The following is a 13170-nucleotide window of genomic DNA, read 5'->3' as shown; positions in this document are numbered from 1 at the left end:
AGGTCCTTTATTTGTGATTATTTTTTTCTTTTTTGCAATTACTAGAGTCTGTTTGATAACAAATCTACGACAATATTTCTTTGCGGAAACATTTTTTATTTTTTTACGTTTGTATGCTTTTAAAAAGTTTTGGACTTTTTTTAGTGTATGATAAACACGTTCCCTAAGCATTTCTTGCACTAGGGGCTGATTGGTCTTTCCACACACTCGTAAATCTATGCTTTATGTAGTGGGTGCAAGAACCACATGGATGATCACCACTAGATGATTGGAGTTTTAAGATATGTAATTACGGGTTGGTTCTAAAAACTAAAACAAAAGCAAACTCAAATCGAATGAGTAGGTGACCCAGAATTCCCAAAATGGTCCCGTTAGTCTTCTAGTTTGTTCATTCAAATTAGAATTCTAATTCAAAACCAACGAAAAAAAGTTAATTAGAAAATTCATTTACGCTTACCATTTTAGAGAGAATCCACGTAAGCAAAACGACAAACACATCGAAAAGCATTCAAATCTCAACCACCATCAATCCTCCAAGCCAAACAAGGAGACCAGAACCACCTAAGAAGTTTGTTACGCCCTTCTCTTATAAATAAACACATAGAAAGGCGTATCTCATTGCATTGATCTAGCATAACACTAGGAGAAAAGAAAGAGACAGGTGAACTTCAAGGAGATTTGGAAGTACGTGTAACTATGGCCAATTCTAGTGTCCTGAAGGTTGTGTGCCTTGTTTGGGTTTGCATGGTTGTGGCAGCACCACATGCTGCAGATGCCCTAACATGTGGTCAAGTGGTCTCTCGATTGGCTTCTTGCCTCACCTTTCTGCGCAACGGAGGAAAGGTGTCTTGGGCTTGTTGTGATTCCGTGAAAGCACTCAACTCCGCCGAAGGAACGACTCCTGACCGTCGGGTGGCTTGTCGTTGTCTCAAGAATGCCTATAGAGCCACTCCCGGAATCAAGGGAGGCAATGCTGCAGCACTTCCCGGCAAATGTGGTGTCCACCTTCCCTACAAGATTAGTCCTTCCATTGATTGCTCCAAGTATATTTTCATCATCTAGAAAACCCCGTTAATTTTCAAATCCTTTCTATTCCTACCGTGAATCTCAAACTCTTAGATATGAGAATTTCATAATGGTTAAGTGATTCTTTTATGACTAACATTCAGATTTGGTTACGTTTTCAGGGTGAGGTGAAGTGAAAGTGCTTAGAGGCGAAGAAGATCAATAAACATGTCTAGATCCTGCAATTTCACATTAGTGCTAGAGAAGTTTGATAGTCTCTCGTTATCAATGTTCTAACATATAATTGTAAGGCAGTTGAGCTGGTTGTCTGTCTCCTAGTTTTGGTGACTCTACGAAATAAATACTAACATTGCCCCTTCTTGCAAACTCATTCCTACTTACGCATAAAATTTTCCTTTCTTTATATTATATAGAGACTAAAACTCGGAAGCACTCATTTTCCATATTCGGGTAATAGATGGGCATGGTGGTAAATTCGTGTTTGGAAATGTCTTGGTGTAGGTAAACGTGGGAGCCGAACCCCTATGTAGCATTTCCTTGATTCTTAACATATGAAAGTGGATAAAAGAATAGAGAAGCAAATAGTTTTCAATGTATATTGAAGGGCAAATTTGTGCCATGTTGCCGATTTGGCCATTAGAACATTAACGTACAATACTAAGAACGCTTCCCCTTGTCACACCAAGTGATTTGATTTCAAATCTCCCATCCCCGTTGTTTATTTTTAAACCATCATTGTGATAAATTTTATACATCCTTTTTAGCATTTTTAAAGTGTGGGCTATAACGTGCATAAACAAGCCAAACCGACTAGCAAAAAAAAAAAAAATTCTGTCTCAACCCAATGTTTTGTAAAATGTCCCCGACATTGTGAGGAGGAGGATTCAAGATGAAACATTTGGGACAAACAAGAAGGGAGGCAAGAATAGATTTTGTTAGAAGTGTCGGTTCAAGGGCTTGAATGGCAGCTTCATTGAGCCCAACCTAGCGATGGCCTTGACAATCACTTTTTCAAAGAGCTACTAAAACAAACTTTACTCTCCAAATATAAAAATATAAAATTAAAAAAGGATACACCTGGATACACCTGGTTGAATTCCATTTTTTCATTTGCTAGTATAAAGCAACAAATTTGCTAAACAACAAAAGCGGAAAACTGTTTTGAACTATGTTCTTTTTGGACGGATCTACTTCCATCTCATTAACAACAGGAAGAAGAAAAGTTTTGTATTTCAAATGAAGTTCTCTTCTTGGTAACTAATTTTGATATATAACCACAATAAGATAGAGTTTCTAAATTGGTGACATTCATTATACATTGCGTGCATAGTTGGAACTCCTACGTAAAAAGAAGGCTGTTGCTACAGGATATTTCACTGTTGTGGCGTGAATGGTTCCTGAGCATTTAAATGAACAAATCCTATGTGTTTTTGGAAAGATCCCATCCGCCCACCCCCCCAAATCAAAGATAACTCTCAACTATAACTGATTATGATAATTGCAAATAAAGATCTTGGAAGCCCCGTTCAAATTGCTTATGCGATTTTCAACGGCTAACTTGATATGGTTACTCAGAGCAGAAACGGTAAGATTGAGAAAGGAGAAATGAATGATATACCTGGTTGGATTCCATTTTGTCATTTGTGAGTATCAAGCAACAAACTTGCTAAACAACTAAAGTGGAAAACTGTTCCGAACTAGGTTCCTTTGGAGCATCAGCTTCCATCTAATTAACAATAGGAAGAAGAAAAGCTTGCACGTCAAAACAAGTTCTCTTCTTGGCAACTAATATTTATAAATAACCACAATCGGATAGACATTCTAAATTGGTGAGAGATGCATTATACATCGCGTGAATAGTAGGGACTCCAACGCACAAAATAAGCTCTTGCTACTGAGAGGTTTCACTGTTGTGTCATGAATGGTTCCTGAGCATTGAAATGAACAACTCCTAGGTGTTTCGAGATAGATCCCATTCTCACCCCCCCATCAAAGTTAATTCTGAACTATAATCGATTAAGATAATTGAAAATAAAAGTCTAGAAAGCCCCGTTCGAATTTCTTATGGGATTTTCAACGGTTAACTGGATATGTTTACTCAAAGAGAAGCGGTAAGATTGAGAAAGGGGAAATGAATGAGTGTTCTGAAAATTTGCTAACAGTACAAGGCCTAGATTGGTCACTCCTAAAATCTTACAGTCTTCATTCAATACAATAGCTATTCTTGTATTTACACTCATTTTATGTAATGTTCAGCGTACTATACCTATATCGTATGCATATTACTCTTTTTTCTCCTTCTTCAACATTCCCATAGACATATAATTTATAATCAGGATTTGTACCAAAGAAATTATACATATTAAAAGAAAAAAGAATACCAACCGCCCACATCGGTCTTGCACGAAGATGGAAACTGATGGGAGTGCGCTAAAGATATTAAGTCACAAGGGTTTTGGGTTGGACTAGGGGCTGATTGGTCTTTCCACACACTCGTCAATCTATGCTTTATGTAGTGGGTGCAAGAACCACATGGATGATCACCACTGGATGATTGAAGTTGTAAGATATGTAATTACAGGTTGGTTCTAAAAACTAAAACACAAGCAAACTCAAGTCGAATGAGTAGGTGACCCAGAATTCCCAAAATGGTCCCGTTAGTCTGCTAGTTTGTTCATTCAAATTAGAATTCTAATTCAAAACCAACGAAAAAAAGTTAATTTGAAAATTCATTTACGCTTACCATTTTAGAGAGAATCCACGTAAGCAAAACGACAAAGACATCGAAAAGCATTCAAATCTCAACCACCATCAATCCTCCAAGCCAAACAAGGAGACCAGAACCACCTAAGAAGTTTGTTACGCCCTTCTCTTATAAATAAACACATAGAAAGGCGTATCTCATTGCATTGATCTAGCAAAACACTAGGAGAAAAGAAAGAGACAGGTGAACATCAAGGAGCTTGGAAGTACGTGTAACTATGGCCAATTCTAGTGTCCTGAAGGTTGTGTGCCTTGTTTGGGTTTGCATGGTTATGGCAGCACCACATGCTGCAGATGCCCTAACTTGTGGTCAAGTGGTCTCTCGATTGGCTTCTTGCCACACCTTTCTGCGCAACGGAGGAAAGGTGTCTTGGGCTTGTTGCGATTCCGTGAAAGCACTCAACTCCGCCGCAAGAACCACTCCTGACCGTCAGGTGGCTTGTCGTTGTCTCAAGAATGCCTATAGAGCCACTCCCGGAATCAAGGGAGGCAATGCTGCAGCACTTCCCGGCAAATGTGGTGTCCACCTTCCCTACAAGATTAGCCCTTCCATTGATTGCTCCAAGTATATTTTCATCATCTAGAAAACCCCGTTAATTTTCAAATCATTTCTATTCCGACCGTGAATCTCAAACTCTTAGATATGAGAATTTCATAATGGTTAAGTGATTCTTTTATGACTAACATTCAGATTTCGTTACGTTTTCAGGGTGAGGTGAAGTGAAAGTGCATAGAGGCGAAGAAGATCAATAAACATGTTTAGATCCTGCAATTTCATATTAGTGCTAGAGAAGTTTTATAGTTTCTCATTATCAATGTTCTAACATATAATTGTAAGGCAGTTGAGCTGGTTGTCTGTCTCCTAGTTTTGGTGACCCTACGAAATAAATATTAACATTGCCCCTTCTTGCAAACTCATTCCTACTTACGCATAAAATTTTCATTTCTTTATATTATTATAGAGACTAAAACTCGGAAGCACTCATTTTCCATATTCGGGTAATAGATTGGCATGGTGGTAAATTCGTGTTTGGAAATGTCTTGGTGTAGGTAAACGTGGGCGCCCAACCCCTATGTAGCATTTCCTTGATTCTTATTATATGAAAGTGGATGAAAGAATAGAGAAGCAAATAGTTTCTATGTATATTGAAGGGCAAATTTGTGCCATGTTGCCGATTTGGCCATTAGAACATTACCATACAATACTAAGAACGCTTCCCCTTGTCACACCAGGTGATTTGATTTCAAATCTCCCATCCTCGTTGTTTATTTGTAAACCAACATTCTTGTAAATTTTATACAACCTTTTTAGCATTCTTAAATTGTGGGCTATAACGTGCAAAAACAAGCCAAACCGACATGCAAAAAAAAAAAAAAAAAAAATTTTTTGTGCTCATACCCAATGTTTTGTCGAATGTCCCCGACATTGTGAGGAGGATGATTCAAGATAAAAAAAACAAGAAGGGAGACAAGATTAGATTGTGTTAGCAAGTCTCGGTTCAAGGGCTTGACTGGCAGCTTCACTTGAGCCCAACCTAGCGATAGCCTTGACAATCACTTTTTCTAAGAGCTACTAAAATAAACTTTATTCTGCAAAAATAAAGACACAAAATTAAAAAAGGATACACCTGGTTGAATTCCATTTTGTCATTTGCCAGTATAAAGCAACAAATTTGCTAAACAACAAAAGCGGAAAACTGTTCTGAACTATGTTCTTTTCGGACACATCTACTTCCATCTCATTAACAATAGGAAGAAGAAAAGTTTTGTATTTCAAAAGAAGTTCTCTTCTTGGCAACTAATTTTGATAAATAACCACAATCGAGATAGAGTTTCTAAATTGGTGACAGATTCATTATACATTGCGTGCATAGTTGGAACTCCTACGTACAAAAGAAACTCTTGCTACGGGAGATTTCACCGTTGTGGCGTGAATGGTTCCGGAGCATTTAAATGAACAAATCCTATGTGTTTTTGGAAAGATCCCATCCGCCCCCCCCCCCAATCAAAGATAACTCTAAACTACAACTGATTATGATAATTGCAAATAAGGATCTTGGAAGCCCCGTTCAAATTGCTTATGCGATTTTCAACGGCTAACTTTGATATGGTTACTCGAGAGCGAAAACGGTAAGATTGAGAAAGGGGAAATGAATGATTTATCTGTTCGATAATTTGATAGAGAGTACACGGCCTAGATTGATCATTCTTCAAATCTTACAATCTAATTCAATACAATAGCTACTCTTATATTTACAAGCGAGACAAGATTGAAATTGTATTAGCAAGTCTCTGTTCAAGAACTTGACTCCCGCCTTCACTGATCCCAGCCTAGCCATGGCCTTCACAATCCCTTTTTCTAAGACACTACGAAATTAGGTTGTATAAATTATGGATAGGTCCTTTATTTGTGATTATTTTTTTCTTTTTTGCAATTACTAGAGTCTGTTTGATAACAAATCTACGACAATATTTCTTTGCGGAAACATTTTTTATTTTTTTACGTTTGTATGCTTTTAAAAAGTTTTGGACTTTTTTTAGTGTATGATAAACACGTTCCCTAAGCATTTCTTGAACAATTATGAAATAAGAATAAGTTAAATAAACATTCTATAGAGACCACTCTCCTAAGAAGTGTTAATTATTAAAAAAATAATAATATTGAAAGATTATAACCTACTCATTCAAAGGGGCTGTGAATTTTAAGGAATTAAAAGGAACTTTACTCTCCAAAATTAAAAAACATACACCTAGTTGGATTCCATTTTGTCATTTGTGAGTATCAAGCAACAAACTTGCTAAACAACTAAAGTGGAAAACTGTTCCGAACTAGGTTCCTTTGGAGCATCAGCTTCCATCTCATTAACAATAGGAAGAAGAAAAGGTTGCACGTCAAAAGAAGTTCTCTTCTTGGCAACTAATATTTATAAATAACCACAATCGGATAGACATTCTAAATTGGTGAGAGATGCATTATACATCGCGTGAATAGTAGGGACTCCAACGCACAAAATAAGCTCTTGCTACTGAGAGGTTTCACTGTTGTGTCATGAATGGTTCCTGAGCATTGAAATGAACAACTCCTAGGTGTTTTGAGATAGATCCCATTCTCACCCCCCCCATCAAAGTTAAGTCTGAACTATAATCGATTAAGATAATTGAAAATAAAAGTCTAGAAAGCCGCGTTCGAATTTCTTATGGGATTTTCAACGGTTAACTGGATATGTTTACTCAGAGAGAAGCGGTAAGATTGAGAAAGGGGAAATGAATGAGTGTTCTGAAAATTTGCTAGACAAGACACACGGCCTAGATTGGTCACTCCTAAAATCTTACAGTCTTCATTCAATACAATAGCTATTCTTGTATTTACACTCATTTTATGTAATGTTCAGCGTACTATACCTATATCGTATGCATATTACTCTTTTTTCTCCTTCTTCAACATTCCCATAGACATATAATTTATAATCAGGATTTGTACCAAAGAAATTATACATATTAAAAGAAAAAAGAATACCAACCGCCCACATCGGTCTTGCACGAAGATGGAAACTGATGGGAGTGCGCTAAAGATATTAAGTCGCAAGGGTTTTGGGTTGCACTAGGGGCTGATTGGTCTTTCCACACACTCGTCAATCTATGCTTTATGTAGTGGGTGCAAGAACCACATGGATGATCACCACTGGATGATTGAAGTTGTAAGATATGTAATTACAGGTTGGTTCTAAAAACTAAAACACAAGCAAACTCAAATCGAATGAGTAGGTGACCCAGAATTCCCAAAATGGTCCCGTTAGTCTGCTAGTTTGTTCTTTCAAATTAGAATTCTAATCAAAACCAACGAAAAAAAGTTAATTAGAAAATTCATTTACGCTTACCATTTTAGAGAGAATCCACGTAAGCAAAACGACAAAGACATCGAAAAGCATTCAAATCTCAACCACCATCAATCCTCCAAGCCAAACAAGGAGACCAGAACCACCTAAGAAGTTTGTTACGCCCTTCTCTTATAAATAAACACATAGAAAGGCGTATCTCATTGCATTGATCTAGCAAAACACTAGGAGAAAAGAAAGAGACAGGTGAACATCAAGGAGCTTGGAAGTACGTGTAACTATGGCCAATTCTAGTGTCCTGAAGGTTGTGTGCCTTGTTTGGGTTTGCATGGTTGTGGCAGCACCACATGCTGCAGATGCCCTAACATGTGGTCAAGTGGTCTCTCGATTGGCTTCTTGCCTCACCTTTCTCACGCAACGGAGGAAAGGTGTCTTGGGCTTGTTGCGATTCCGTGAAAGCACTCAACTCCGCCGCAAGAACCACTCCTGACCGTCAGGTGGCTTGTCGTTGTCTCAAGAATGCCTATAGAGCCACTCCCGGAATCAAGGGAGGCAATGCTGCAGCACTTCCCGGCAAATGTGGTGTCCACCTTCCCTACAAGATTAGCCCTTCCATTGATTGCTCCAAGTATATTTTCATCATCTAGAAAACCCCGTTAATTTTCAAATCATTTCTATTCCGACCGTGAATCTCAAACTCTTAGATATGAGAATTTCATAATGGTTAAGTGATTCTTTTATGACTAACATTCAGATTTCGTTACGTTTTCAGGGTGAGGTGAAGTGAAAGTGCATAGAGGCGAAGAAGATCAATAAACATGTCTAGATCCTGCAATTTCATATTAGTGCTAGAGAAGTTTGATAGTCTCTCATTATCAATGTTCTAACATATAATTGTAAGGCAGTTGAGCTGGTTGTCTGTCTCCTAGTTTTGGTGACTCTACGAAATAAATATTAACATTGCCCCTTCTTGCAAACTCATTCCTACTTACGCATAAAATTTTCATTTCTTTATATTATTATAGAGACTAAAACTCGGAAGCACTCATTTTCCATATTCGGGTAATAGATTGGCATGGTGGTAAATTCGTGTTTGGAAATGTCTTGGTGTAGGTAAACGTGGGCGCCCAACCCCTATGTAGCATTTCCTTGATTCTTATTATATGAAAGTGGATGAAAGAATAGAGAAGCAAATAGTTTTCTATGTATATTGAAGGGCAAATTTGTGCCATGTTGCCGATTTGGCCATTAGAACATTACCATACAATACTAAGAACGCTTCCCCTTGTCACAACAGGTGATTTGATTTCAAATCTCCCTTCCTCGTTGTTTATTTGTAAACCAACATTTTTGTAAATTTATATACAACCTTTTTAGCATTCTTAAATTGTGGGCTATAACAAAAACCAACCCATTTTTTTTGTCTCATACCCAATGTTTTGTCAAATGTCCCCGACATTGTGAGGAGGATGATTCAAGATAAAAAAAACAAGAAGGGAGACAAGATTAGATTGTGTTAGCAAGTCTCGGTTCAAGGGCTTGACTGGCGGCTTCACTTGAGCCCAACCTAGCGATAGCCTTGACAATCACTTTTTTTAAGAGCTACTAAAATAAACTTTATTCTGCAAAAATAAAGACACAATATTTAAAAAGGATACACCTGGTTGAATTCCATTTTGTCATTTGCTAGTATAAAGCAACAAATTTGCTAAACAACAAAAGCGGAAAACTGTTTCCAACTATGTTCTTTTCGGACACATCTACTTCCATCTCATTAACAATAGGAAGAAGAAAAGTTTTGTATTTCAAAAGAAGTTCTCTTCTTGGCAACTAATTTTGATAAATAACCACAATCAGATAGAGTTTCTAAATTGGTGACAGATTCATTATACATTGCGTGCATAGTTGGAACTCCTACGTACAAAAGAAACTCTTGCTACAGGAGATTTCACTGTTGTGGCGTGAATGGTTCCGGAGCATTTAAATGAACAAATCCTATGTGTTTTTGGAAAGATCCCATCCGCCCCCCCCCCAAATCAAAGAACTCTAAACTACAACTGATTATGATAATTGCAAATAAGGATCTTGGAAGCCCCGTTCAAATTGCTTATGCGATTTTAAACGGCTAACTTGATATGGTTACTCTGAGCAGAAACGGTAAGATTGAGAAAGGGGAAATGAATGATTTATCTGTTCTGATAATTTGATAGAGAGTACACGGCCTAGATTGATCACTCTTCAAATCTTCTAATTCAATACAATAGCTACTCTTATATTTACAGGCAGACAAGATTGAAATTGTATTAGCAAGTCTCTGTTCAAGAACTTGACTCCCAGCTTCACTGATCCCAGCCTAGCCATGGCCTTCACAATCCCTTTTTCTAAGACACTACCAGATTAGGTTGTATAAATTATGGATAGGTCCTTTATTTGTTATTATTTTTTTCTTTTTTGCAATTACTAGAGTCTGTTTGATAACAATTCTACGACAATATTTCTTTGTGGAAACATTTTTTGTTTTTTTACGTTTGTATGTTTTTAAAAAGTTTTGGACTTTTTTTAGTGTATGATAAACACGTTCCCTAAGCATTTCTTGTACAATTATGAAATAAGAAAAAGTTTAATAAACAATCTATAGAGAGCACTCTCCTAAGAAGTGTTAATTATTAAAAAAATAATAATATTGAAAGATTATAACCTACTCATTCAAAGGGGCTGTGAATTTTAAGGAATTAAAAGGAACTTTACTCTCCAAAATTAAAAAACATACACCTAGTTGGATTCCATTTTGTCATTTGTGAGTATCAAGCAACAAACTTGCTAAACAACTAAAGTGGAAAACTGTTCCGAACTAGGTTCCTTGGGAGCATCAGCTTCCATCTCATTAACAATAGGAAGAAGAAAAGGTTGCACGTCAAAAGAAGTTCTCTTCTTGGCAACTAATATTTATAAATAACCACAATCGGATAGACATTCTAAATTGGTGAGAGATGCATTATACATCGCGTGAATAGTAGGGACTCCAACGCACAAAATAAGCTCTTGCTACTGAGAGGTTTCACTGTTGTGTCATGAATGGTTCTGAGCATTGAAATGAACAACTCCTAGGTGTTTTGAGATAGATCCCATTCTCACCCCCCCCCATCAAAGTTAAGTCTGAACTATAATCGATTAAGATAATTGAAAATAAAAGTCTAGAAAGCCCCGTTCGAATTTCTTATGGGATTTTCAACGGTTAACGGATATGTTTACTCGGAGAGAAGCGGTAAGATTGAGAAAGGGGAAATGAATGAGTGTTCTGAAAATTTGCTAGACAAGACACGGCCTAGATTGGTCACTCCTAAAATCTTACAGTCTTCATTCAATACAATAGCTATTCTTGTATTTACACTCATTTTATGTAATGTTCAGCGTACTATACCTATATCGTATGCATATTACTCTTTTTTCTCCTTCTTCAACATTCCCATAGACATATAATTTATAATCAGGATTTGTACCAAAGAAATTATACATATTAAAAGAAAAAAGAATACCAACCGCCCACATCGGTCTTGCACGAAGATGGAAACTGATGGGAGTGCGCTAAAGATATTAAGTCGCAAGGGTTTTGGGTTGCACTAGGGGCTGATTGGTCATTCAACACACTCGTCAATCTATGCTTTATGTAGTGGGTGCAAGAACCACATGGATGATCGCCACTGGATGATTGAAGTTGTAAGATATGTAATTACAGGTTGGTTCTAAAAACTAAAACACAAGCAAACTCAAGTCGAATGAGTAGGTGACCCAGAATTCCCAAAATGGTCCCGTTAGTCTGCTAGTTTGTTCTTTCAAATTAGAATTCTAATCAAAACCAACGAAAAAAAGTTAATTAGAAAATTCATTTACGCTTACCATTTTAGAGAGAATCCACGTAAGCAAAACGACAAAGACATCGAAAAGCATTCAAATCTCAACCACCATCAATCCTCCAAGCCAAACAAGGAGACCAGAACCACCTAAGAAGTTTGTTACGCCCTTCTCTTATAAATAAACACATAGAAAGGCGTATCTCATTGCATTGATCTAGCAAAACACTAGGAGAAAAGAAAGAGACAGGTGAACATCAAGGAGCTTGGAAGTACGTGTAACTATGGCCAATTCTAGTGTCCTGAAGGTTGTGTGCCTTGTTTGGGTTTGCATGGTTGTGGCAGCACCACATGCTGCAGATGCCCTAACATGTGGTCAAGTGGTCTCTCGATTGGCTTCTTGCCTCACCTTTCTACGCAACGGAGGAAAGGTGTCTTGGGCTTGTTGCGATTCCGTGAAAGCACTCAACTCCGCCGCAAGAACCACTCCTGACCGTCAGGTGGCTTGTCGTTGTCTCAAGAATGCCTATAGAGCCACTCCCGGAATCAAGGGAGGCAATGCTGCAGCACTTCCCGGCAAATGTGGTGTCCACCTTCCCTACAAGATTAGCCCTTCCATTGATTGCTCCAAGTATATTTTCATCATCTAGAAAACCCCGTTAATTTTCAAATCATTTCTATTCCGACCGTGAATCTCAAACTCTTAGATATGAGAATTTCATAATGGTTAAGTGATTCTTTTATGACTAACATTCAGATTTCGTTACGTTTTCAGGGTGAGGTGAAGTGAAAGTGCATAGAGGCGAAGAAGATCAATAAACATGTCTAGATCCTGCAATTTCATATTAGTGCTAGAGAAGTTTGATAGTCTCTCATTATCAATGTTCTAACATATAATTGTAAGGCAGTTGAGCTGGTTGTCTGTCTCCTAGTTTTGGTGACTCTACGAAATAAATATTAACATTGCCCCTTCTTGCAAACTCATTCCTACTTACGCATAAAATTTTCATTTCTTTATATTATTATAGAGACTAAAACTCGGAAGCACTCATTTTCCATATTCGGGTAATAGATTGGCATGGTGGTAAATTCGTGTTTGGAAATGTCTTGGTGTAGGTAAACGTGGGCGCCCAACCCCTATGTAGCATTTCCTTGATTCTTATTATATGAAAGTGGATGAAAGAATAGAGAAGCAAATAGTTTTCTATGTATATTGAAGGGCAAATTTGTGCCATGTTGCCGATTTGGCCATTAGAACATTACCATACAATACTAAGAACGCTTCCCCTTGTCACACCAGGTGATTTGATTTCAAATCTCCCATCCTCGTTGTTTATTTGTAAACCAACATTCTTGTAAATTTTATACAACCTTTTTTAGCATTCTTAAATTGTGGGCTATAACGTGCGAAAACAAGCCAAACCGACATGCAAAAAAAAAAAAAAAAAAAAAGAAATTTTTTTTTCTCATACCCAATGTTTTGTCAAATGTCCCCGACATTGTGAGGAGGATGATTCAAGATAAAAAAAACAAGAAGGGAGACAAGATTAGATTGTGTTAGCAAGTCTCGGTTCAAGGGCTTGATGGCAGCTCACTGAGCCCAACCTAGCGATAGCCTTGACAATCACTTTTTCTAAGAGCTACTAAAATAAACTTTATTTTGCAATAATAAAGACACAAAATTTAAAAAGGAT

General features: G+C 37.4%; 3 pseudogenes; all 3 read left to right on the top strand.

The window, feature by feature from the left end:
• The first annotated feature begins 696 nt into the window (after positions 1-696).
• LOC148998604 (non-specific lipid-transfer protein pseudogene) lies at positions 697-1192 on the top strand (annotated as a pseudogene).
• A 2815-nt stretch (positions 1193-4007) lies between these two features.
• On the top strand, positions 4008-4503 carry LOC148998603 (non-specific lipid-transfer protein pseudogene; annotated as a pseudogene).
• A 3402-nt stretch (positions 4504-7905) lies between these two features.
• On the top strand, positions 7906-8407 carry LOC148998602 (non-specific lipid-transfer protein pseudogene; annotated as a pseudogene).
• The last annotated feature ends 4763 nt before the right edge of the window (positions 8408-13170 follow it).

Source organism: Hakea prostrata, unplaced genomic scaffold (genome assembly GCF_041222555.1).
Source record: "Hakea prostrata isolate BN-2017 unplaced genomic scaffold, UWA_Hpros_2 contig_255, whole genome shotgun sequence".
In the NCBI taxonomy this organism is placed as follows: domain Eukaryota; kingdom Viridiplantae; phylum Streptophyta; class Magnoliopsida; order Proteales; family Proteaceae; genus Hakea; species Hakea prostrata.
Note: the sequence above shows the minus strand (reverse complement) of the source record. Positions and strands in the feature narration are given on the sequence as shown.